This window comes from Gorilla gorilla, chromosome 2 (genome assembly GCF_029281585.2).
Source record: "Gorilla gorilla gorilla isolate KB3781 chromosome 2, NHGRI_mGorGor1-v2.1_pri, whole genome shotgun sequence".
NCBI lineage: Eukaryota > Metazoa > Chordata > Mammalia > Primates > Hominidae > Gorilla > Gorilla gorilla.
In genome coordinates this window covers 207,410,797-207,437,129 of record NC_086017.1, presented here as the reverse complement: position 1 = coordinate 207,437,129, position 26,333 = coordinate 207,410,797, and the positions used below count along the sequence as shown (strand labels likewise).

General features: G+C 49.4%; 1 long non-coding RNA gene across 1 annotated transcript; it reads left to right on the top strand.

Annotated features, from left to right (window-relative positions):
- The first annotated feature begins 1,140 nt into the window (after nucleotides 1-1,140).
- Nucleotides 1,141-26,333, top strand: LOC134758133 (uncharacterized). The gene is made up of 2 exons (XR_010133052.1): nucleotides 1,141-2,388; nucleotides 26,173-26,333. It is a non-coding gene; the product is annotated as an uncharacterized lncRNA (long non-coding RNA).

Sequence of the window (26,333 nt, the reverse complement as noted above, 5' to 3'; positions counted from 1 at the left end):
TTTGAGACAGTTTTGCTTTTGTTGCCCAGGCTGGAGTACAGTGGTGCGATCTCTGCTCACTGCAACCTCTGCCTCCCAGGTTCAAGCAATTCTCCTGCCTCAGCCTCTGAGTAGCTGGGATTACAGGCACGCGCCACCACACCCAGCCAATTTTTGTATTTTTACTAGAGATGGGGTTTCTCCATGTTGGCCAGGCTGGTCTCAAACTCTTGACCTCAGGTGATCCGCCTGCCTCAGCCTCCTGAAGTGCTAGGATTATAGGCATGAGCCACCGCGCCCGGCTGGGCTTCCCCATTCTTTCGGGTTGCGTGGATGCACGGGTGTACCATAACCTACTTAACTGGGTTCCTTTTGATGAAGGGCAATTTTAGTTGTATCCAGTCCTTTGCAATTACAACCATTGCCTCAGTAAATTGTGTATGTGGGCTGTTTTTCACTCGCACGTCAATCTGAAAGATGAGTTCCCAGCAGTGGGATTGCTAGGTCAAAGGGTGTGTGCCATGGCGGTGGGTGGTGCTGAACCTGCCCTCAGCAGAGGGACATTCTCAGTTGTCACACCACCTGTGCAAGGGAGCTTTCCATGTGGTTAAGGAGTTTTCTGATCTTTGCCAGACTGACTGGTAGAAAATAGTGTTTCTATAGTTTTAATATGCATTTCTCTTACGAATAAACTCAAAAATAAGTTGAGCCATTTGTATTTCCTTTTTAATGAGTTGCCTATTAATATCCTTGGCCCATTACAAAATGTTAGATTATTCATCGGTTTCTTACTGCTTTCCAGGAAATTACTGGATCAATCAAGGGAACTAGCTCTTTGAGCTTCACATATGATCATGTGAACTTTAGGAAAAGAGGTAAACATAAGAAAGTAAGCTTAATGACTCAGGTTTATTGAAAACAAAACAGAGGCCATTCAGGGTGAGTCTGGGCCACGTGTGTGTCTGGCTATAGGCTGGCCTTCGTGGGTAGGCCCCGAGGCTCAGAAGCTCTGAGGCCTGGGAGCTTTGCATATGCCGTTTGCAAAGGCAGGAATTCTATTATTTTAACTGTGATTTAAAATACCTAGTCAAATATATCACAAAAGGGAACAAGTTTTTTTTTTTTTTTGAGACGGCGTCTTGCTCTGTTGCCCAGGCTGGAGTGCAGTGGTGCAATCTCGGCTCACTGCAACCTCTGCCTCCCGGGTTCAAGTGATTCTCCTGCCTCCACCACCTGAGTAGCTGGGACCACAGGCGCACACCACCACACCCGACTAATTTTTGGATTTTTAGTAGAGATGGGGTTTCACCATACTGGTCAGCCTGGTCTTGAACTCCTGACCTCATGATCCGCCCGCCTCGGCCTCCCAAAGTGCTGGGATTACAGGCGTGAGCCACGGCGCCCAGCCAGAACAAGTTCATATTAAGTGAGTGTTGAGCATTGCTGTTAGACCTGGATTTCATTCCTAGCTCTGTTTCATCTTAGAAATGTTATTTCACCTTTCTGAGTCTGTAAACTGATGGAGTAATTCCTGCCTTATAGAAGGGTTGTGAGGACTGACTGAGGTTGTCAAGGTGAAACATTTTGCTTAGAGTATGGGCCACAGTCAGTTCCCACCAAACAGTAGTTATTATAAATGTTATATCCCCGTGTTCCTGCCTGTTTCTATTAATAGCTCACATTATACACTGACCACACTCTGCGCATAGAATTGTGTTTTACTTTTCTCATTTTCCCTCTTTGTTTCAGAAAGTTTATTCTTTTGCTCGCAATTATCCTATTTATAGATCATAGGTGTTTTTACTTCATTTTAAAAAACACATCAATTTTTTGTAAGCAATCCAGATGTGTGTATGCTTTATAAGCATTTAAAAATCTGTTTCAGAGCCAACACATCCAGAAAGATTTTTGCAGGGGGCAGAGGATGTCAAAGCAGCTCGAGATTTCTCAGGGTAGCAGGGAACCCAGTGTACTTTTCCTGCCAGACACACACAGTTCCCTAAACCCTGGGTTTCCTGCTATGTTTTTCTTGCTTCTAATCGGCCTGCCAGCTTTTCCAGCATCTCCTGGGTTTACTGAAAAGATCTTAAGTTGGGAAGTTGAAACGCTGACCCAGGTGTGTTTGCCAACAGGCAGAATCAACAACAGGGAGAATCAACAACAGGGAGAATCAACTCAGTGCGGAGGTGTCGGGTGCTTTTTGTGTGTGGAGCCCTGATGAGGAAACACAAGCCAAGTAGAAACAGTCCGTGCCCCAGATGGGTCCACAGCCTTTGGGGGACTGTGACATCATCACGGCAGGACGGGTGCTCTGTAATCGTTACCTACCAGGTGTCTTGGGAGCAGAGGAGGTGGCTCCCCACAAGGTCACGTTGTGCTGATGTGATGGGTGAGAACGGTGAACGCCAGGTAGGCGAGGGGACGAAAGCGCTGCAGGTGGAGGGCCCTGCGGCCGAGGCGGCGGACACGAGCCGGCTTGTCCCAGGCACTGAAGTTGGCAAGGCCAGAGCGCATCCTTTTGTTGTTTTGGGGGTGGGTTAGAGGCGACTCTCGTGATCCTGGCGCGTGAGGCAGGCCTGGATCATGAGGCTGCTGGTGTGGAATGCCGAGTTCTTTTGACTTTGTAGACAAAGGAGGACATCAGGAATAGCCAGAGGGGTAGTGGGGTTGCGTCTGGGTGTTTACGCAGGACGGGTCTGCTTGAAAGTGGCTGGCGGCTCCACTGCAGCCACAAAAGGAGGAAAGACCTAGCACGCGTCTCTCCCTGCACACTGCGGACAGAAAGGTGTCCTTAATTGGAAGTAAGTTAATTTGTACAGAAACTGAATTTGGAGATTGGAGGAACCTCCAACTGCTGGAGTCTTTGTTGAGAGCCAGGGCTCTTGAAGGCCAGTCCAGGGCCGCTGCCGGTCTAGAGTTAAGTTTTCAGCCACCTGAGGTGAAACGATAAGAACTGCAGGACTGAGCTTTTCTTAAAATGAAATAGATTCCGTTTCAAGGACGGTCTTTATTCGGATGTGTCTTCCTGAGTTCTTGGCATTGAAATGGCTGTTGTTGCGTAGTGGTGGTGGTGGTGGTGTTAGGCGGTAACTGTGTCCCCCGTGCCCTGTCAGGATGCCCCTCACCAATTACTGCTATTTTAATGATCCCCGAAGTCAATCTTGAGGACCCGGGGCCAGAGAGCTTTCGTGTTAGGCAGCACCACCTGTTGGCAAAATGTGGCGTTGCAGGCCCTCTGGCTAAATTTCAGAGTGGGAGGGATGAGATTGTGTATTCATTGCCCAATAAATCAATTAATTCCAAATCTGCTGGCTCAAGCCCTTGGGTGCTTAAAGGGAGTCAGCCCAGGGAAGCTGGGAGGGAAAGGAACTGGGTCGCCCGCCATCTGGAGCCAAACGGAGACCAGCCAGGATCTAAGGTCAGGAAAGGAGACGGGTGGGGGGGCTCTGAAAAACGCCACACCTGCACCTGGGCCAGAAGCCTGCGGCTCTGGGCTAGCTGGAGGGAAGCTGAGGGCTGGGAGAGCGGGCAGTCACTCTCCAGCAGAAGTCCTGGCATCACGCCACTCCATTTGGGAAGCCTCAGTACCACTGTATTAAAAAAAAATGTTTTTATGATTGTTATACATGCTCTTTGTTGACTTGGACCATTCAGAAGAGCGCAGTGAGAAAATTAAACACCCAGAAAGCCACTTAAAATTTTGATATATTCCACTTTTTTTCTGTGCACATATATGTGTATTACGGTTTTATAAAATAAGGTCATCCAGCATGCAGGGTTTCCTTAAGGTTTATTTTTATCTTTATTTTATTTGGTTTTTTGTTGGAATCAAGGTCACTCTCTGTCACCCAGGATGAGTGCTGTGGCATGATCACGGTTCAGGGTGGCCTGGAATTCCTGAACTCAAGCGATCGTCCCACTTAAGCCCCCCAAGCAGCTGGGGTGACCGGCGTGCCCCACCACACCTGGCTAATTTTTTTATTTTTTTATTTTTAGTAGAGACGAGGTCTCACTATGTTGCCCAGGCTGGTCTCGAATTTCTGGACTCAAGCAATCCTCCCGCCTCAGCCTCCCAAAGTGCAGGGATTATAGGCATGAGCCACTGTGCCTGGCCAGTTTTCTGTATCTTTAAATTCATCTTCTCAAAGAATATTTAAACACTACCTAGTTTTTATTCTGTGGATAAACTCCAGTTAACACATTTTGTTAATGTTTTTTTATCTTGTAACTGTTCATTTATTTAGAGACAAGGTGTCCCTCTGTCTCCCAGGCTGGAGTGCAGTGGCTTCAGCTCAGCTCGGCTCACCGTACCTTGACCCTCCAGGCTCAAGGGATCCTCCCACCTCAGCCTCCCAAGCTGTGAGGACTACAGGCAGGCGCCACTATACCCACATAGTTTTGTTCTTTTTTTTCTTTTTTCTGTAGAGATGAGATCTCACTATGTTGCCCGGGCTGGTCTCGAACTCCTGTGCTCAAGTGATCCACCCACCTCGGCCTCCCCAAAGTGTTGAGATTACAGGCGTCAGCCACCGCACCCAGCTGTAACAAATTGTTTTAATAAATAGTGCTAAAAGGTTTTCCAGAAATATTTGGCTCTCTTATTAAAATAAAACATAAGTTTTGGGTTTTTTTTCATGAAAGAAAATGTACTCTCTCTCTCTCTCTCTATATATATATATATATATATTTTTTTTTTTTTTTTTTTTTGAGACAGAGTTTCACTCTGTCACCCAGGCTGGCGTGCAGTGGCCCGATCTCGGCTCACTGCAACCTCCGCCTCCCAGGTGCAAGCGATTCCCCTGCCTCAGCCTTCCCAAGTAGCTGGAATTACAGGCACACACCACCACGCCCAGCCGACTTTTTTGTATTTTTAGTAGAGATGGGGCTTCACCGTGTTGACCAGACTTGTCCTGAACTCCTGACCTCAGGTGATCCACCTATCTCAGCCTCCCAGAGTGCTGGGATTACCGGCGTGAGCCACCGTGCCTGGCCATATATGTTTTTAAAGAAAGGACTTATGTTCTGGACATATATTTTAAAATATTTATGTAAAATTTTTATATGTATGTTTATATTTAAAAAAAAAATATATATATATATATATATAGAGAGAGAGAGATGGAGTCTCACTCTGTCACTCAGGCTGGAGTGCAATGGTGCGATCTCGGCCCACCAGAACCTCTGCTTCCCGGGTTCAAGTGATCCTCCTGCCTCAGCCTCCTAGTAGCTGGGACTACAGGCGCCTGCCACCATGCCTGGCTAATTTTTGTATTTTTAGTAGAGATGGGGTTTCACTCTGTTGGCCAGGCTGGTCTCACGAATTCCTGACCTCAGGTGACCCGTCTGTCTAGGCCTCCCAAAGTGCTGGGATTACAGGCATGAGCCACCATGCCCAGAGGATTTTTATTTTATTTTATTATTTTATTTCATTTTTATTTATTTTATTTTTAGAGATGAGGTCTCACTATGTTGCCCAGGTTGGTCTTGAACTCTCGAGCTCAAGCAATCCTCCCGCCGCGGCCTCCCAGAGTGCTGGGATTCCAGGCTTGAGACACCGCGCCCGGCCAAAATGCAGTAATTGTTTTAATGGAAGACATACTGTCTGTGATGGCAAATCACTGGGTCCCCAGTCCCATGTCCTCCCCTGCCAGTATCAGAGAGGGCCCTGGAGCAGTGAGCATCCCTGAGCCAGGGTGGCTCTGGAAGGACTCAGCCTGCAGGGAGCCCCCCTACTCCCTTCCCTTCTTGGCCTGCCAGCTGCCCACCCCGCTCACCCTCTCTCCCTTGGAACCTCAGGGCTCATCATGGCCTTGGGAGTGAGGAGAATTGATCAGAGGAAAAGCCGTGTCAGGCCTAACCCGGGTCAGAGGTGGCGGTGCTACAGGCTTGAGCTTCTTTCAGAGGCCCGGGCAGCACTGTGTTTGGGGGAGTGGTTCGGCTGCCGGAAGTCCGGGGTTACTAGCACTCTGTCTTGTCTGATAACGATGCTGTTTAACCACAGCCTAGTCTGCAGGCAAGAAAGCTAACAGCTTCCTCTGTCTAATGTGCATTTATTTTTCTTTGTCTCAGTTACATACTTCCCATTTGGAATAATTCTAATTCCTTTCTGTACTAGAAGTTTTGTTGTTGTTTTTGAGACAGGGTCTTGCTCGGTTGCCCAGGCTGGAGTGCAGTGGCACAATCTGGGCTCAGTGCAACCTTTGCCTCTCAGGCTCAGGTGATTCTCCCACCTCAGCCTCCCAAGTAGCTGGGACTACAGGCAGGCGCCACCACGCCCGGCTAATTTTTTGTAGAGACAGGGTTTCACCATGTTGCTCAGTCTGGTCTGGAACTCCTGGGCTCAAGCAATCCACCTGCCTCGGCCTCCCAAAGTGCTAGGATAACAGCCGTGAACGACTGCACCCAGGCATTTTTTTTTTTTTAATTAAAACGACTTTTCTTTTTCCTGGAAGCTTCTGAGGTCGAAAAAGGAAAAAAGAAAAATAAAATTCTGCCCCCTCATTGAAGTTTTAAAATTTCAAATAATATCTTATGTCTAAGTATGTTATTCATCCACTCATCAACACATGTTTTCTGCTTTCTATTGTGTACCTGGCACTGTGCTGGGAGCCAGAGGGGCAGTGATGAGCAAAGTAGGAACAGGTGAGCAGGTATGGAGGGCCTGACATCACACAAGCTGTCATTCCAACTATCAGCCCTGTGCCAAAATAAAAGAATGGCTTTTTCCCCCCACATAAAATGTTTACCTTCTTTGCCAAAAGAACATTCTCATTATAGAGCTTCTGGATAATCTCCCTCTCAGATAACCTCCCTCTCAGAGTGTTTCCCGGGGACTCCACCCAAGATGCTGCCCTAAGTGTCATGCAAAAGAGAACAATCCTGGCTCTTGAATCCAATCACTGTTGCACAGCTTGGGGCTTCTCTCCTGTTGTGTGTATGTTTTTTAATGTGCTCACTTTATTATAGATTTGTAAATATTGAGCACATGTGCCAAAATACTCTGTCATTCCCGTTTGGTTGGTTATAGAGATAGTTCCCATGTTTCTTCTATTATTCTTATTGCCAAAGAAACCTAACTGTGCTAAGTCTATTACTATTGAATCATCCCCTCTCAGTGCTTAGCATTTACTCTGGTGCATTCCTTGAAAAAAATCACAGTTGGCCATTATGCTATTTTTTTTTTTTTTTTTGATACAGAATCTCGCTCTCTTGCCCAGACTGGAGTGCAGTGGTGCGATCTTGGCCCACTGCAGCCTCTGCCTCCTGGGTTCAAGTGATTCTCCTGCCTCATCCTCCTGAATAGGTGGGATTACAGGCATGTGCCACCACGCCTGGCTAATTTTTGTATTTTTAGTAGAGACAGGGTTTCACTATGTTGGCCAGGCTGGTCTCGAACTCCTGACCTCAAGTGATCCACCGGTCTCAGCCTCCCAAAGTGCTGGGATTACAGGTGTGAACCACTGCGCCTGGGCCCATTATGCTATTTGAGCAAAAGATTTGTTAAGCACACCTCTACACTCCTCCCTCCTTCCCTCCCTTCCTCCCTCCCTCCCTTCCTTCCTCCCTCCCTCCCTTCCTTCCTTCCTCCCTCCCTCCCTCTCTGCCTTTCTTCCTTCCTTCCTTTCCTTCCTTCTTTTCCTTCCTTCCTCCCTTCCTTTTCTTCTTTCTGATAGGGTGTTGCTATTCTTGAGTAACTGGATCTACAGGCATGCACCACTGCACCTGGCTCAAGAACTTTCTTCTTACACTGTACATATTTTGGTAAAAATGAAATCCTGATGAAGCTTCTAAAAGCCTTATTGTACTTAGTTTTACTTAAATACAGAAAGTTCAGGAAAGCAGGTATTTCTGCCACTGGTTGTGTGACCTTAGGCAGGCCCCTGTTTTCCCTGGGCCTGAGTTTCACAGACCGTAAAGGAGGAGATCGGGCCCCTCCCAGCTCTGGCGTTCCGTCCCAGGAAGGAGAAGGCCGATGGCGGAGGCTGATGCTTTGGCCCTTCCCAGAGCTGCCTCTGCTATCTGTGCCTCTTTTCTTTTCTCTCTCATCTTCCCTTGCTAAAGGCCCTGGGTTGGGCCCCAGCTCTGCTACTTGTGTGCAACTTCATTCTAGCCTTTTATTTTATTTTATTTATTTTTTGAGACGGAGTTTCACTCTTGTTGCCCAGGCTGGAGTGCAATGGCACGATCTCAGCTCACGGCAACCTCTGCCTCCCGGGTTCAGGCGATTCTCCTGCCTCAGCCTCCCAAGTAGCTGGGATTACAGGGATATGCCACCACGCCCGGCTAATTTTGTATTTTTAGTAGAGACGGGGTTTCTCCATGTTGGCCAGGCTGTTCTTAAACTCCTGACCTCAAGTGACCCACCTGCCTCGGCCTCCCAAAGTGCTGGGATTCCAGGCGTGAGCCGCTGCGCCCGTCCATTCTAGCCTTTTAATCTCTCAATGGCATCAGTTTCCTCGTCTTGAAATGGGGTTGAGAAATTGTGAGGAATTCGAAGCGTCAGAACTTCCAGCTGCGAGACCTTATTTCCTGTTCACTTTTGCTTCTTCCCTGCAGACCAAGTTGGAGGTGCGTCCTCCTTTTGCCAGACCTCCTCTTGTGCCTCTTGCTGTATGCAGAGCGTCGTGATGACAGTAAGAGAGAAACCACCAGTCCCCTCCCGGTGGGAGCTTGCATCTGGGTGGGAGGGGCTCATAGAGGAGGCAGTTGAGGAAATGCGTAATGGTTGTGGGGCAGGGGTGGAGGTGAGGAGAGGCAGGCACAGCCAGACTGTGAGCCAGGCAGGACTGGGCAGATTTGGACATGGGTGGCCTCAGTGGCAGCAGCATCAAGGGTTCTGGGACCAAAGCCACTTGTTTTGGTGCTGGTCTCAGTGCCCTCCACCCATGTCCTCCAAACCCGAGGAGGCCTTGGGGCTGCCTGTGGAGGTCCATGGCCTGTGGCCCATTCTCATCTTGTGCCTCTCGGGCGAATTTTCTATTTGGGTTGTTGTATTTTTCAGTTCTAAAATTTTCATATTTCTTTTTAATATTTCATGTATCTGCCAAGATGATGTATCTTTTTGTTCACTTCAGTAGTGTTTGTTCTTACTCCTTGGAGCATGGTTATAACAGCTGCTTAACGTCTGGGATATTCCAACACCTGCCTCATCTTGGGATTGGCCTCGGTTGCTTGTCTTTCTCCTTGTGAGATGTGAGAGTTCTGTGGTTCTCTGTACGTTGAGTAGTTTTGGATTGTATCTTAGACTCTGTGAAGATGAAGTTATGAGATTCTGGGTCTTGTTTAAAGCCTGCAGAGAATGTTATTTTTGTTTGTCAGCAGGTTGGTTTTAGCAGGTAGTTGACTTATGCTGAGACCCCAAGTTCCAGCGAGGGCAGCTCCAATGTCAGTTTTCAAGTCTCTGTATTTTGTGGTTGGGATCCGCCCCACACGTGCACAAACCAGTGGCCAGTCTGGGACTGGGGTGATAATCTACCCACGGTTCAGTTCTCAGGGCCTTCGGTGTGCAATTTACGGTCCGCGCCTGCGCCGTCGAGGGATACTTACGGTCCGCGCCTGCGCTGTCGAGGGATACTTACGGCCCGTGCCTGCGCCGTCGAGGGATATTTACGGTCCGCGCCTGCGCCGTCGAGGGATACTTACGGTCCGCGCCTGCGCTGTCGAGGGATATTTATGGTCCGTGCCTGTGCCGTCGAGGGATGGGCCCAGGAGCTTGGATCCAGCTTTATGGGATTCCTGCCCTGAGCACCTCCTTCTCTTCAGTCTCCGTGACACTTTCTGGCTTTGGGGCCACCCCACCCCAACCTTATTCCCCCACCCTTTCTGGCTCTTTGGCTTGAAGGCCTGGGCTTTAGCTTCCCTGCTTCACCACACACTTCCTGAGACTGCAGCTGCCTCTGCGGCCAAACAAAGAGAAGATGGAACGAGAAAAAAAAGCCAATGGGAATTTCCTCCATACTTTTGGAAGCACAGATCCTCTGGTCAGAGAGAAGAGTTCTCTGTGCCTGTCCAGCTGTTGTGGTGGGTTTGCTGTAAACTAGGCACCCATTGACTGATGCCAACTATGGGATGCCTTGTGGGTCATCCAGAGGGCAGATGTGGGCCTGAAACTGAAAACTGTGATCACAGCCTGTAACCCCTTGTCACCTGCTGGAATGCAAGCTCCAGTGAGGACAGGCCTTCATTGCTTTGTTCATCGATGTATCTCCAAGTGCCTAAAACAGCGCCTGGCACATGGTGGGCACTCAATAGGTATTTGCTGAGCTTGGTGAACTATCATTTCTGGTAATAGGAGCCTCTGCCATTTACCCTGTACAGAGGCTGTAAACTTACGAAACTCAGTGTTCCCTTTCTAGGACAAATATTTTGCAACACCTTTACTTTACTGAAATGAAATTCCAAAGGTAATATAATCTGTCCACATACAGTGTTTAAACATCAGCCTACTGTCAGTCACAGATTTGGGGTTTGCCTTACTATACTGAAATTAAATTCCAAAGGTAATGAAATCTGTCCACAATACCATGTTTAAACATCAGCGTACTGTTGATCACAGATTTGGGGTTTGCCACCCACACCAGTCATCCAGGACCAAGACCCTTCCTCCAGCTGCAAGAGTGTTGGCTGCTCACAGCTCACAGCTGAGGCCCAAGAGAGCCACATTTTTGTCCCTGGGGGGAGGGGAAGCACACATCCAGTGACCGGTCGAGTGTCCACTCCGGCATCAATTTGGGACATCTCTGAAGGCCACCCCAGGCCTAAGCCCTGAGGGACCAGCTGCATCCTCTGCTATGACTATATCACAGCTCCACTTCTCCCTCTGCCCGATCCTGTATTATCTGCCCCTCACAGGTGTTTTCGAGAGCACACCCTAATTCACTACAGGCACACAAATCTCCCTCTCAGAGTGTTTCCTGGGGAACTCGACCCAAGATGATGCCCTAAGTGTTGTACAAGAGATAAGAGGCTGGGTGTCGTGGCTCACGCCTGTAATCCCAGCACTTTGGGAGGCTGAGGTGGGCACATCACTTGAGGTCAGGAGTTTGAGACCAGTCTGGCTGACATGGTGAAACCTCGTCTCTACTAAAAATACAAAAATTAGCCCAGCATGATGGCGCATGCCTGTAATCCCAGCTACTTGGGAGGCTGGAGAATCACTTGAACCTGGGAGGCAGAGGTTGCAGTGAACCGAGATCACTCCATTGCACTCCAGCCTGGGTGGCAGAGCAAGACTCAAAAAAAAAAAAAAAAAGGAGAGATAAGAGAAGCGTAGTTTATAATAAATATGTTCTCTGCACACACACTTAGGCGTGACTACACTAGGACCTCATAGCATGAGTTTCTCAGGTCCCCCCTCAGACCAACTGGACAGGAGACTGCACTTTGACAAGTTCCGCAGGCATTTGTGTGCATTGGCGCGTGAGAAGCGTTTCTCTAAGATGTTACAAGGGTCAGATGCTTGTGCCTAAGTGACTGCTGTGACACACGAGGGCGGACGCACGAGTCACGGCCACTCAGATACCACACGCGGCAGGTGCCGCCAGTGATAAGATTTCCACGTCGGTGAACAACTGTTGGTAAAGTGCCGAACAAAACACGTTATGAAACTTTCTCAACTTACACAGTAGTTGCATTCCCGGAAAATTCAGTTTGTCTTAAAATTGTTCGCAAAACTACTTTGTCACGTAGGATCCGTGACATTTCCTCATGGCGCATCACTGCCCCACGGACTGCAGGAGGCCCTGCCCTTCGCGCCGGTAGCCCTTGGCTCGGTGACAACTGAAAACACCCCCAGAGCTTCCCACACTGTCCACTAGGGGTCATCACTGTCCTCGCTGAGAACGACTGGTCTACCAGAGAGAAACCTGTGCTTAGAATTTGACATCGTATTACACGAATCCTCCTGACAAGCATAAGAAGTCTTATATTCTTTCTCTTTAGCTAAGAAAACCCAGTTCAGAGAAGTTCAGCAGTTTGTCCAGGGTCACACAGCTAGTAAGCAGGTAGCAAGCAAGATCTGGACCCAGGTCTTCCTGTCACCAAAGCCCATGTTTGCCACAACGTGTGCTTTCCAGGTGTTTGTAGGTGATCAAGAGTTGCACGGTCCCTAGGCCGTGGCCAGGTTTATTTATTTTTTTATTTATTTATATTTTCTAGATGGAATCTCGCACTATTGCTCGGGCTGGAGTGCAATGGTGCAATCTCAGCTCACTGCAACCTCTGTCTCCCGCGTTCAAGCGATTCTCCTGCCTCAGCCTCCTGAGTAGCTAGGATTACAGGCGCCTGCCACCACGCCCGGCTAATTTTTTGTATTTTTTAATAGAGTAGTTGCACTATGTCGGCCAGGCTGGTCTCGAACTCCTGACCTCGTGATCCGCCCATTTCGGCCTCCCAAAGTGCTGGGATTACAGGTATGTGCCACCGTGGCTGGCCTAGTTTTTATTTTTATTTTTGAGACGGAGTCTTGCTTTGTTGCCCAGGCTGAGTGAAATGGCACGATCTCAGCTCCACTGCAATCTGCGCTTCCCAAGTTCCAGTGATTCTCCTGCCTCAGCCTCCCCAGTAGCTGGGATTACAGGTGCCTGCCACCACACCTGGCTACTTTTCGTATTTTTAGTAGAGACGGGGGTTTTGCCATGTTGGCCACGCGGGTCTCGAACTCCTGACCTCAGGTGATCCACCTGCCTCAGCCTCCCAAAGTGCTAGGATTACAGGCGTGAGCCACCGAGCCCGGCGGTGGCCCGTAAGTTTTAAAAAGCTCTCCACGGAGTTGTCATGAGCACCCAGGACTGAGAGCCCCTGAGCTTCACTTGGAATTAACGTGAGCTTGAGCGAGGCTTTGCAGCACGCCGGACTTGGCAGGGGCAGGCGGAGCGGACCGAGGCTCGGAGGCCGGGGCTGCGCTGGGCGGGGAGCGCGTCCTCCGCGGGCCGGGGTGGGGCCTCCCTGTCTGTGCGCGTCCCCTGCCGGCGGCACCCGGCCCCGCGGCTTCAGCGCGTCGGTCCTGGCTGGAGCTGAGCGTGGCTGGAGAACAAATCCACAGCCAAGTGTGCGTCCGGCCCCTCCGGGAAGCAGTCGTGAGATGGGGATTAAACTCCCCAGGGTTCTATTAGGGGAGGTGACTGTGTGAGAGAAAATAAGGAGGCAGCCAGAGGAGCTGGGAGAGCCTTCAGACGGCCATGCAAGTCTGAACCTGCGTGAAGGAACGAGGGAGGGAGCGCCCCAGACCCGCCGTGTGCCTTCCTGCCCCTGCCCTCCCAGCCCTGCCCGCCCACCCCTGCCTTCCTACCCCTGCCCTCCCAGCCCTGCCCGCCCACCCCTGCCTTCCTACCCCTGCCCTCCCAGCCCTGCCCTCCCAGCCTTGCCTTCCTACCCCTGCCCTCCCAGCCCTGCCCGCCCACCCCTGTCTTCCTACCCCTGCCCTCCCAGCCCTGCCTTCCTACCCCTGCCCTCCCAGCCCTGCCCTCCCAGCCCAGCCTTCCTACCGCTGCCCTCCCAGCCCTGCCTTCCCACCCCTGCCGCAGCCAGCCGCTGCCTGGGGCTGCCCCGGGAGGCCCGGCCTCAGCGCACAGCACGCTCAGGTGTGCAGCCATCCAAGGGCTGCAGCTGGGCCTCGGAGTGATGGGAGGTCCCTTCCTCTTCGTGGCCACCCCACCAGTGTCATGGCTAGGAACGTGGGCTTTCGTCAAGACCGCCTGGGCATACCCCACTCCCGCCTGGGTGTAGGATCGCGAACAACTTTCCCACCCTTCTCGAGCCTCGGTTTTCTCTTCCGCATCATAGACATCAAAAGAATTTGCCACAAAGAGCGGTCACAATGCTAAGTGCTTGGCATGCGGTAGAGACTCGATCATCTTTAGCTCTTGTTATTCGTGTCAGAGGCGTGTGAACCAGAGCGACTGCATCTTGAATGGGAGCTGGGTAACATGAGGCCGAAACCTACTGGGCTGCATTCCCAGATGGTGAAGGCATTCTAAGTCACAGGATGAGATAGGAGGTTGGCGCAAGATACAGGTCATAAAGACCTTGCTGATAAAACAGGGTGCAGTAAAGAAACCGGCTCAATCCCACCAAAACCAAGATGGCCATGAGAGTGACCTCTGGGCGTCCTCATGGCTACACGCCCACCAGCACCATGACAGTTTACAAATGCCACGGCAACATCAGGAAGTTCCCCTACATGGTCTAGCAAGGGGAGGCATGGATAATCCACCCCTTGTTTAGCATATCAGCAAGAGACAGCCGTAAAAATGGGCAAAGCAGCCCTCAGGCCTCCATCTGTGGTGCAGCTCTTCTTTTATTCCTCTACTTTCTTAATAAACTTGCTTTCGGGCCGGGCATGGTGGCTCACGCCTGTAATCCCAGCACTTTGAGAGGCCGGGTGGGCGGGGGGCGGGGTGGATCATGAGGTCAAGAGTTTGAGACCAGCCTGGCCAACATGGTGAAACCCTGTCTCTACTAAAAATACAAAAATTAGCCAGGCGTGGTGCAGGCGCCTGTAATCCCAGCTACTCGGGAGGCTGAGGCAGGTGAATGGCTTGAACCTGGGAGGCGGAGGTTGCAGTGAACCGAGATCACGCCACTGCACTCCAGCCTGGGCGACAGAACGACTTGTCTCGAAATAAAAACAAACAAACAAAAAAATAAACTTGCTTTCACTTTACAGACACACCCTGAATTATTTCATGCACAAGATCCAAGAACCCTCTCTTGGGATCTAGATCGAGACCCCTTCCTTGTAATATTAGGACTCTTCAACTATTCCCATGTTATCTGAAAGAGTGTAAAGACACAGTCTATTCCAGAAGGAAATCTTTCTTGTAAATCCATCAAATATTTACATGTTCAGAGCCACCTTCGCTCAGGATGGGGACACTGGGGATTCTTTCTGCTCTACCCTAGCTTTTCCCTCCCTCCTCCACATCCAGGGAGTCCTGGAGGCCCTTCCATCCACCCAGGACCTTGGCTCCATCCAATCTTCCTCTTCCTGGAGCAGACGAGAAGACTTTAGGAGCCATGGAGGAGGGGAGAGGGTGAAAGAAAATGGCCCTCGGAAAGGCACAGCCACAAAACCAGCGCACCTTTCTTTTGCCATCATTGGTGGCCTCACGACTCTGGTGCACTGTTATGCTGAGAGCATCTCTATTTCCCCTCCATTTTCATAAAGATACCCCCACCCCAGGAAGGGTGTGGGGGCCAACTCGGTGGCCTGTAGCGTTGTCCATGGATGAGCAGGAGCAGCACTGGGGAGGGTGTGGCCTAGTCCGGCTTGGAGGTGGGGGAGGCGCTGTGCAGGGCTGCTCCTGGGAGTCTGCAGAGGTGGGCACAGGGCGAACCGAAGGTGGGGTGTCTGGGGCGGGGGTGATCAGGGAGGAAGCCCCTCCTTGGTCCCGGGGAGCAAGACCCAGGCCTGAACCGAGGCACCAAGCAGGAAGTGCCAGGGTTTGTGACAGGCTGGAAAGGAGGGAAGAGCAGCGCAGGCCAGCCCAGGACAGCCGGGACTGCCCTCCTCCGGGCGTGTGGACGGATCAGGCATGTCACCGGTGGGGCCCCGCACCTAGCGCCAGCCCCAGCTAGACCCATCGCCGGCCTGTGCCTTCTTTTCTCCCCAGGACAGGCTTGGCCGTGGTCATTCCAGAGGGGCCCAGAGGCGGTGAGACCCGGGGGCAAGTCCTTGCTCTGCAGCCTTGTCCTCCTGGTGACCTCATCATCTCTGCTGACCCATGTTCCGCAAGCCGAGTGACTAATGCACAAAACCTCCCCGGGGAGAGCAGAGACCAGGCCACACTCCGAAATGGAAACGGAGCCCAAAGGGGTGTGGCTGATAACCTGGGCAACCTCTTTCTCTGCCCATAGGTGCCAAGAGAGGAGCGAGGCCCAGGGCGGGGGAGGAAGAGGGCAAGGGTCAGAAGCGGGCAGGCAGAGGGAGTGGACACCAGACAGCTGGGGAAAGATTTCCCACTAGACAGGAAGCTCCATGAGGGCAGAGACCAGGTTTATCTCCTGTACCCACAGCCTGGCAAGTAACAGGCACACGGTAAGTACTCATGAGCCACCGCGCCCGGCCCCCTTGTCTGATCTTGGTGATCTTGGTGGGGAAAATTATATACTTGCCCAGTGGGAAGATGTTTTGATCTAAAACTGCTTAATGATTTTTGTGCCACTCTCCGTCATTCGATTCTGCCGTTTAGTTGCAGCCTAGCCTGGGAGGTCTCGTCCCACAGCCTCACTGGGGAGGCAGAGTCACCCACTGGCTATTTTTCCATCCTCAGCCGACATCTCTATAACTGCTGTCACACTTTTGCTAATTTTACTGAAAGATGCGACAAAATCCCTGCAAACAAGTTGTGATGTGAGCTGCCTTCAGCTTCTGATACGATTCCTCCTTCGAAAACACGCACCAGCCCCCCGCATGGGACTTTGCTGGTCACTTCATATTCCACTGGAGGCCACCGCCAAGGTTTGCAGGAAGACTGTGGGTCTTGAAGAGCTAAACTGAAAGGTTGGCCAACTCCAGAGACTGACCTCCCCGGAAGAGTCTGATCACTTTTCTCGTTTCCTGAGGAGTGGTTAGTAACATAGGCAAAGCCAGAATTTCCCATAGCTGCCTAGGGAAAGAAAGACAATTTTTGTCCTAGTTACATTTGCCAAAGCAAAACAAAATAACAAAGCATAACTGTTCTCCACTGTCCACAGCTTCCATAATCGATCTGCACGGCCAGACCTCCTGGGTCCCCTACCCTGGGCCCTGCTCCCTCACAGGCCAGGGTGTCTGTAGGAGGGCCTCCATTCTAGGTTGAGATCCAGTGCTCTCCTCTGGTCCAGGATTACTGCTATTTCCATTTCTTTTTTTTTTTTAGGTAAAAAATTGTTATTCTTATTTAACCATGCTGCATATATACAACAATATCAATATATACAACTTGAACAAATACAATTTATACATAAAGTACAATGAAAGCACGCCTTTTGAAATTGATGCAGCTGACTTACTATTCACTTTGTAATTTTGGCCAGTATACAGTATTGCAGTAATACTGCTGAAGTTATTAATTATTTAAATTAGTTAGATTACAGCATAAGTTTAAGGGCACTAGAAAATCTATGTTTTCCCAGCCTGGGCAACATGGTAAAAACGCATCTCTACAAAAAATACAAAAATTGGCCTGATGTGGTGGTGCATACCTGTAGTCTCAGACTTGGGGGACTGAGGCAGGGGGATCGCTTGAACCTCAGGAGGTTGAAGCTGCAGTGAGTGGGGATCGCACCACTGCACTCTAGCCTGGGTGACAAAGTGAGAACAAGAAAGAAAGAAAGAGAGAAAGAGAGAGCGCGAGTGAGAAAGAGGGAGGGAGGGAGGAAGGAGAAAGAAAGAAAGAAAGAGAAAGAGTGAGGGAGGAAGGAAGGAAGGAGAAAGAAAGAAAGAAAGAAAGAAAGAAAAAGAAAGAAAGAAAGAAAAAGATCTATGTTTTCTTCCATTCTTCTAGGATTTTTGTTTTTGTTTTTGTTGAGACGGAGTTTCGCTCTTGTTGCCCAGGCTGGAGTGTAATGGCACGATCTCGGCTCACCACAACCTCTGCCTCCCGGGTTCAAGCGATTCTCCTGCCTCAGCCTCCCAAGTAGCTGGGATTACAGGCATGCACCACCACGCCCGGCTAATTTCGTAATTGTAGTAGAGACGGGGTTTCACCATGTTGTTCAGGCTGGTCTTGAACTCCTGACCACAGGTGATCCACCCACCTCGGCCCCCCAAAGTGCTGGGATTACAGGCATGAGCCACTGTGCCCGGCCTCTCCTAGTATTTTTAAGAACAAGGAATAATTAAAAAGAAAACAAATGTGTACATTAGGAAATTGAGCAGACACTGGCTTCCTTAAACGTAAACTCTGCCCATTCTTTAATTCACAGCCCTGCAGGAAAGAGGACTTTCCTTGAGATTAAAGTGAAGGGGAAAGATATTAAAAACAGACTAAAAAGAAACAGAAGCAAAGCAAAAAGAAAAAAAAACCAAAAAACCCAAACCATAATCATGGTTTTAAAAATACGTTACAGATGAAGTAGCACTGCCCCCTACCACAAAGTCACCTTAAATTTTTGCTGCAAAAAAATTCCCCTTTCTCCAGAAAGTGAATGAAATAGCATATGGAATGGATTCCATTCATGGGGCAAGTGTGTGATGCAACCTCCTCGCCTTATTACATTTCTACTTTACAATAATCTAAACACAAACAGAGAATACGATTACATTTTAACACCCTAACTATTGGTATAGGTAACATAAGGATTCTCAAAGAACACACTATAAACCAGTAACTCTACCAAGCCTCCTTTTTTAGTAGAGATGGGGTTTCACGATGTTGGCCAGGCTGGTCTCGAGCTCTTGACCTCGAGATCCTCCTACCTCGGCCTCCCACAGTGCTGGGATTACAGATGTGAGCCGCTGCGCCCAGCCCAAACTTTCTTTAAGATCTCGGTCTTTCCCTGTGGTTCCTCTTGCAAACTGGTATATTTTCCTTCAGTTTCCAAGCCTTCTTACCTTTTCCCTCAAGTTCCCTGCAAAGTTGCTCTGCTCTTTTCCTCCCTTCTTCCAGTTCTGTATGAGATTCTTCAAGAAGTTTCTCTTGTTCCTCGGCTTTGGCCAACAAATCAACACCACCAACGATTACCTTCTTCTCCAGGGCAGAGAACTTTTCTGGCAAAGACTGATGCTCTTGTTGGGTTTTAAGATCTTTTTTCCTGTTTTTCGAACTTAGCTGCAGCCTTGTTTCTTCTTCCACGTCAAGCTTTGCTTCAAGTGCCTTTCTCTCCGCATCCGCTGTTGCCGGCGTTTCACCCGTCCTCTCTGGGAAGACTTTATTTTCCCCTTTTTTCCTTTTCTCTTCACCTTCTCCAATATTACCTTCTTCATTGCCATCTCCATCCGACCCACTGACATCACAGCCTGATATTTCTTCCCCTTCTGTGAGCTTCTTTTTCAGGTCTTCTATTTCTTTCTGAAACTGATGAAGCAAAGCATCCTTCAGATCTTCATTAATTCTAGCTTTATTTTTAATACTTTTTTTTGGAGACAGTCTTGCTCGGTTGCCTAGGCTGGAGTGCAGTGGCGCGATATCAGCTCACTCCAACCTCTGCCTCCTGGGTTCTAAGCCATCCTCCTGCCTCAGCCTCCCGAGTAGCTGGGATGACAGGTGTCCACCACCACGCCTGGCTAATTTTGTATTTTTAGTAAAGACGGGGTTTCACCATGTTGGTCAGGCTGGTCTCCAGCTCCTGACCTTGTGATCCACCCCTCTCGGCCTTCCAGAGTGCTGGGATTACAGGCATGAGCCACCACGCCCAGCCCCATGGAATGATTTTTAAACTACTGAACTATAAAATGATTTTTTTATTTATTGATTGATTGGCATCGTGACCCCCTCCCGTGCTAGGCAGACCACCCTGCTCGGGTGCAGCCCAGTGACGCCGGGCACGTGGAAGGGCTTGCCAGGGACTCCGTGCGCAGGCGCGCCCTTGGTTTTTCTGCCTGTTTCCCACCAGCTGTGTGTTTTTGGGACAGGGTCTGACTCTGTTCCCCAGGCTGGAGTGCAGTGCCGCGATCTTGGCTCACTGTAACCTTCAACTCCTGGGCTCAAGCAGTCTTCCCAGGTCAGCCTCCAAACCCACTAGTTTGTTTGTTTGTTTGTTTGAGACGGAGTCTTACTCTGTCGCCAGGCTGGAGTGCAGTGGCACGATCTCAGCTCACTGTAACCTCTGCCTCCCTGCCTCAGCCTCCCGAGTAACTGGGACTACAGGCGCCCACCACCATGCCCAGCTAATTTTTTGTATTTTTAGTAGAGACGGGGTTTTGCCATGTTGGCCAGGATGGTCTTGATCTCTTGACCTCGTGATCTGCCCGCCTCGGCCTCCCAAAGTGCTGGGATTACAGGTGTGAGCCACCATGCCCAGTCTGTTTTTTTAACATTTTAAAAGGAGAGGATAAAGAAAAACAACAGGCCGAGTGCGGTGGCTTACACCTGTAATCCCAGCACTTTGAGAGGCCGAGGCAGGCGGATCACCTGAGGTCAGGAGTTCGAGACCAGCCTGCCCAACATGATGAAACCCCGTCCTTACTAAAAATACAAAAAATTAGCTGGGCGTGGTGGCAGGCATCTGTAGTCCCAGCTGCTTGGGAGGCTGAGGCAGGAAAATCGCTTGAACCAGGGAGGCGAGGTTGCAGTGAGCAGAGATCATGTGCACTGCAGCCTGGGGGACAGAGCGAGACTCCATCAAAAAAAAGAAAAAGAAAAAGACAAGGAACAAATTATAGGGAAAGGAAAATATTTGCAACAAATCTGACAAAAGTGTCCCTATCAGTATAAGTATTTAATGAAAACACTCACCTAGATTGATAAGAAAAATACTAAGATCCTAACTGGATGGACTTGTTTAGACAATTCACTATGAGAACACACACACACACACACACACACACACACACACACACACGCACAGGAAAAATAGCTATTTAACTCTCAAAAGTGGTAAAAAAAAATACATTAAAATACATGGAATGATTTTTTTTTTTTTAGACAGAGTCTTGTTCTTGCCACCCAGGCTGGAGTGCGATGGCTTGATCTCGGCTCCCTGCAACCTTTGCCTCCTGGGTTCAAGCGATTCTCCTGCCTCAGTCTCCTGAGTAGTTGGGATTACAGGCGCTCGCCACCACGCCCGGCTGATTTTTGTATTTTTAGTAGAGATGGGGTTTCACCATGTTGGCCAAGTTGGTCTTGAACTCCTGACCTCAAGTGATCTGCCCACCTCGGCCTCCCGAAGTGCTGGGATTATACGCATGAGACACCATGCCTGGCCCCATGGAATGATTTTTAAACTACTGAACTATAAAATGATTTTTAAAAATACTTCCCAGTGCTTGCAAAGATTTGGTGAAAGTGGCACTTTCATACATTTCTAGGTGCAATTTTTTTTTTTTTTTTTTGAGACAGGGTCTCACTCTGTCACCCAGGCTGGAGTACAGTGGTGCCATCATGGCTCACTACAACCTCCACCTCCAGGGCTCAAGCCATCCTCCCGCCTCAGCCTCCTGAGTAGCTGGGACTACAGGCACTTGCCACGATGTCCGGCTAATTTTTTTGTAGAGACGGGGTTTCACCATGTTGCCCCAGGCTGGTCTCGAACACCTGGGCTCAAGCAATCTGCCCACCTCTGCCTCCCAAAGGGCTAGGATTACAGGTGTGAGTCACTGTGCCCAATTGAGGTGCAAATTTTTGAAAAGTAATTTGGTAATGTGTGTTAAGAGCCACCAAGGATTTCTACACATTGATGCAGTAATACTACTTCTGGGAATCTATCCTAAGGAAATACTAAAAGAGAGGGAAAAGCTGTAGGCATAGTTTCCATGGCAAATATTTAGAGTAGTGAAACCAGCAAACCAAGCAAAAACAATCTATCTAAATATTCAACAATAAGGGAAAAGTTGGCTGGGTGCGGTGGCTCACACCTGTAATCCTAGCACTTTGAGAGGCTGAGGCGGGCGGATCACCTGAGGTTGGGAGCTCCAGACCAGCCTGACCAACATGGAGAAACCTCCATCTCTACCAAAAAAAGTACAAAATTAGCTGGGCGTGATGGCGCATGCCTGCAATCCCAGCTACTCCCGAGGCTGAGGCAGGAGAATCGCTTGAACCCAGGAGCTGGAGGTTGCAGTGAGCCAAGATTGCGCCATTGCATTCCAGCCTGGGCAACAAGAGCGAAACTCTGTCTAAAAAAATAATAATAATAAGGGAAAAGTTTGTTAAATTATGGTATAACTACTTGATGAAGCTCTTCCCTTAAAATTATAGATACATAGTAATATTAAACATGCTTAATATAGTAAATAAAACAACAGACTAAAAAGTTGTATCTACAGTGTGGTTTCAGCTATGTTAAAATATATATGTAGATGAGAAAATTAGGAGCAAAAAGTTATTAAGTTTAACTATGGAGAAGGGGGGTTATATGTGATTTTCTAATATACGTGATTTTATTTTATTATTTATTTATTTATTTATTTTTATTTTTATTTTTATTTTTTTTTGAGATGAAGTCTCGCTCTTGTCCCCCAGGCTAGAGTGCAATGGCTCAATCTCGGCTCACTGCAACCTCTGCCTCCCAGGTTCAAGCGATTCTCCTGCCTCAGCCTCCTGAGTAGCTGGGATTACAGGTGCCTGACACCACGCCTGGCTAATTTTTGTATTTTTAGTACAGATGGGGTTTCACCATGTTGGCCAGGCTGGTCTCGAACTCCTGACCTCAGGGGATCCGCCCACCTTGGCCTCCCAAAGTGCTGGGATTACAGGCGTGAGCCACCATGCCCGGCCTATTTATTTATTTTTTGAGATGGAATCTTGCTCTGTCACCCAGGCTGAAGTGCAGTGGTGTGATCTTGGTTCACTGCAACCTCCGCCTCCCAGGTTCAAGCAATTCTTCTGCCTCAGCCTCTGGAGTAGCTAGGATTACAGGCACGTGCCACCATGTCCAGCTAATTTTTGTATTTTTTGGTAGAGACGGGGTTTTGCCATGTTGGCCAGGCTGGTCTTGAACTCCTGACCTCAAGTGATCCACCTGCCTCAGCCTCCCAAAGTGCTGGGATTATGGGCGTGAGCCACTGCACCTAGCCCTAATATATGTAATTTAATTATAAATTAAATATAAATTTAATTATAAATTAAATGTATATATAAATATATACATTTAATTATAAATTAAATATAATTAATATATGTGATTTTCTAATTTCAGATTTTAAAAAACATTTGTATATTGCTTTTTTTTTTTTTAAGTAAGAATGAGAAGAATGGAGAAAGAGAGCACGTGCATGTGTCTCCCAGCTGCAGGTATTTTGGACACTTCCACCCCTGCCTCATGCCGGCAGTCCTGCACTCAGCCTCAGTCCTGCAATGCTGCATACAGTGTGTGGGCTCTGGGCCCCAGCTCATCCCCAGGAGGAGGGGAGCAGACAGGGGAAGCAGCTCCTGACAGGGAGGGCAGATGAGGGCAGGGGAGAGGACAGTGCGTCCTGGCCCTTGCGTCCACCACTGGGTTCCTCCTCCACCTATTCCGGTCCTACCAGCCTTCAATATCTACTCGCATCTGAAGATCTGATTGGCCAGCGTCACTCCTGCTCATGCCCTCCAGCTGGGAACCCGACAAGGCAGGGAGCCAGGGTCAGGCCCAGAAACCTGCCTAGAACTTCAGCATCCAGCCAACCAACTGCAGTGATGAACTAACAGTCCACCCAGGGCTGGCCAGGGCCGCTTGGAGGACCAGTTCTCTCCCGCTGAAGGGTGAGGGGAGGAGGGAGACAACTGGATGTTTGCTTCATCTCCGTCTGCCAGAGACCCCTTTCCTTTCTTGGCCTGCCTAATTTCTACCATCTTGAAAAACTCCGCGGAGGGGCCACCTGCTGCGTGACGCCTTCCTCAATACGTGCCTCCCTCCAGGGCCGGCTCCCGCTGGGGACACCGGGACGACAGAGACAGGCTGCAGCTTAGCAGACATGAGCTGATGGAAAAGAAAATTACTTGTTTGTGACTTCCTTGGTCTCACTTCTCCCTGGGCCCCAAATACTCTGCACCACCCATGCTGTCTTTCAAAGAACAGCTCCTCTTTTTCTGAATCTGTTGAAATCAAGAAATAGAAATAAAGAACAGCTTCCTTGGCCCACTCAGGGAGCGTGGGGAGGGGAGCAGTGTGCTGCTGCGTGAAATACTCATTTGTTGTTTGAAGCCACTCGGTTTTGGAGTCATTTGTTAGGCAGCAGCAGATGACTGACAGACCCTCCTCCTTTCATGGGTGTTCTCTCAATACATCTTTTCATTCACTTCTAATCCTGTCATGCCTTCAGCTTTTCAGACTGAAAAAACACAGGTGTAAACATAATAGTCAAAACAACCAGCTCTTACTGAACACCGACCTGTGGGACACACTTCTAATCACGTACCGTTTGAGTTAATCCTGCAGCCATCCTGTGAGAGACTCCTGTGGTTCCCGTTTTACAGATGGGGAAACACACACAGATGTTAACTCATTTGAATGTGGAGAGAGAAGTTAGAATGGCAGAAACAGCTGTGGTCACTGCAGGGGTTCTTGTTTCGGCTCTGCCGTGTGGCTCTGGACAAGCCATTTCACGCCTCCAGACCTCAGTTTATTTTTATTTGTTTATTATTTTTATTTTTACTAATTATTTTTTGAGACTGAGTCTTACTCTGTCACCCAGGCTGGAGGGCAATGGTGATCTCGTCTCACTGCAACCTCCGTCTCCTGGATTCAAGTGATTCTCTTGCCTCAGCCTCCCGAGTAGCTGGGATTATAGGCACCTGCCACCACACCCAGCTAATTTTTGTATTTTTAGTAGAGATGAGGTTTCACCATGTTGGCCAGGCTGGTCTCAAACTCCTGACCTCAGGCGATCCGCCCGCTTCAGCCTCACAAAGTGCTGGGATTACAGGTGTGAGCCACTGTGCCTGGCCCAGACCTGAGTTTCTTCATGTTTCTAAAGCAGCATACATAACTACACACTACATCACTGGACCCTGAGGTCCCTTTTATGATGGTAACAAGGATAACAACAAGGTATCACTAGGATTCCGAGAGTTAGACTCGTAAAACCAACATAGACCAATGGACCAGATCACACACAGATCCATACGTACGTGTGTGTGTGTGTGTGTGTGTGTATACAAACATACAACACAAATGCCAACTGGAGTCATTCTTTCCATGGGGCCTAGACATAAGAATGGATCAAGCCCGTTCCGCCTCCGTCGTCAAGTACAAGGTTCTCCCGAGACCCCGAGAATCCTTCGGTGGGGGTGACGCTCTTGTGCCACCTCCGGCTCCCAAGTCCCGAGACCCCGAGAATCCTTCGGTGGGGGTGAAGCTCTCGTGCCACCTCCGGCTCCCATGTCCTGCCTGTGGCTTCTTGGGCTGCACATCTCACAAGGCATTTCTGCTTCGTCCTCTGTCCCTGCGTCAATCCCAGTGTGAGATGTGGCGTTTCTCTTTGATTTCTGCCCCCATGCCCCATCTCCGTGAGGCACCCGCCTGCTGGAGAGCTCTGACTGTGATCTCCAGGCCACTGGCCATGCTGCATGGCCCCTGCTGCCTGTCGCCAAGAGGCAGGCAGTCTCTCCCCCAACCCCCAACCCTGCTGCCCCCCACCGGAGCCTCCCCTTCCTGCTGCTGCATGGATTACCGGATAAAATACAGGACCTTCAGCCATATTGAATTTCACATAAATGACAAATCTTCTTTAGTATAAGGGTTCCCAAATCTTGTATGTGATTATAATACTTTAAAAAAAATCTACTGTTTATATGAAAGTAACATTTAACTGGATATTCTCTATTTTTATTTGCTAGATCTGGCTTTGTCTTCCTTTCCAAGGCTCTCCTCACCCCTCCCTCCCAGATCACCCCTGACCCTGCAGATTTTGGCCACTCTATAAACTGGAGCAATTCTGGTTTCCCCACACCTCACCCCAAAACTCAGCCCAGGTCCACGCCTCTGTGTCTAAATCCCTTGGGGACATCTGCTCCTTTATTAGTTCAGGGCACCCACAGTTTATGTTTTTGTGTTTAATCCCTGTAACCTGTTCCTTTTGTCCCTGTGTTGCTGGTGTGGTATTTCTGTTGCACAGAAAGGCCTCCCGGGCTGACATCAGGGTGGAGCAGGCCCTCAGTGCCTAGGCAGCATCAGTGACATGGATCGAGAAAGGATGTACCTGAAAAGCCGGTCAAAGGAGAACAAGAAGGGGGCATCCTGGGAGGCTGCTCCCAGGAAAAAGCCTGGTGGGAGGGCAGGGGCCTTGGACACGGGGACCCAGCTCCCCACCTCCCCACCTCAGAGAGGCCTGGGAAAACATTCCTGGCAGTAGCCCAGCTTTGCCTGTCAGACAGTATGAGGGAGGGTGAGGGAAAACACTTCGTGGTCAGGTCAATTTGGAAAACTTCCTGTAAAGTGGTGTAAGTTTCAGAGCTTTGACGAGGCCGATGCACAGTGTGAATTTCCAGAAGCGGGTGAGCGCAGCCTTCTGCAGTCTTCATTATCCACGGTGTCTTCTTTTTTTCTTTTTTTGGAAAGCTGTTCATGCAAGAATGCTCTGTTTCGGGAAACGCAGTCTCACACCCTCCTCTCCGCTAATCCTGTTTCTAGGCTCGTCAAGCTTTCCAATTTGAGTCTTCAGATAGCCAGAAGCTGTGAAGGGGCAGCCCCGTCACCAGACACAATCCTTGCAAAGGGACAGCCTCCATGAGCCTCCATGGAAGACTGACAGACCCACACAGGGGAGAATAAATCAACCTGCAAATGAAGCA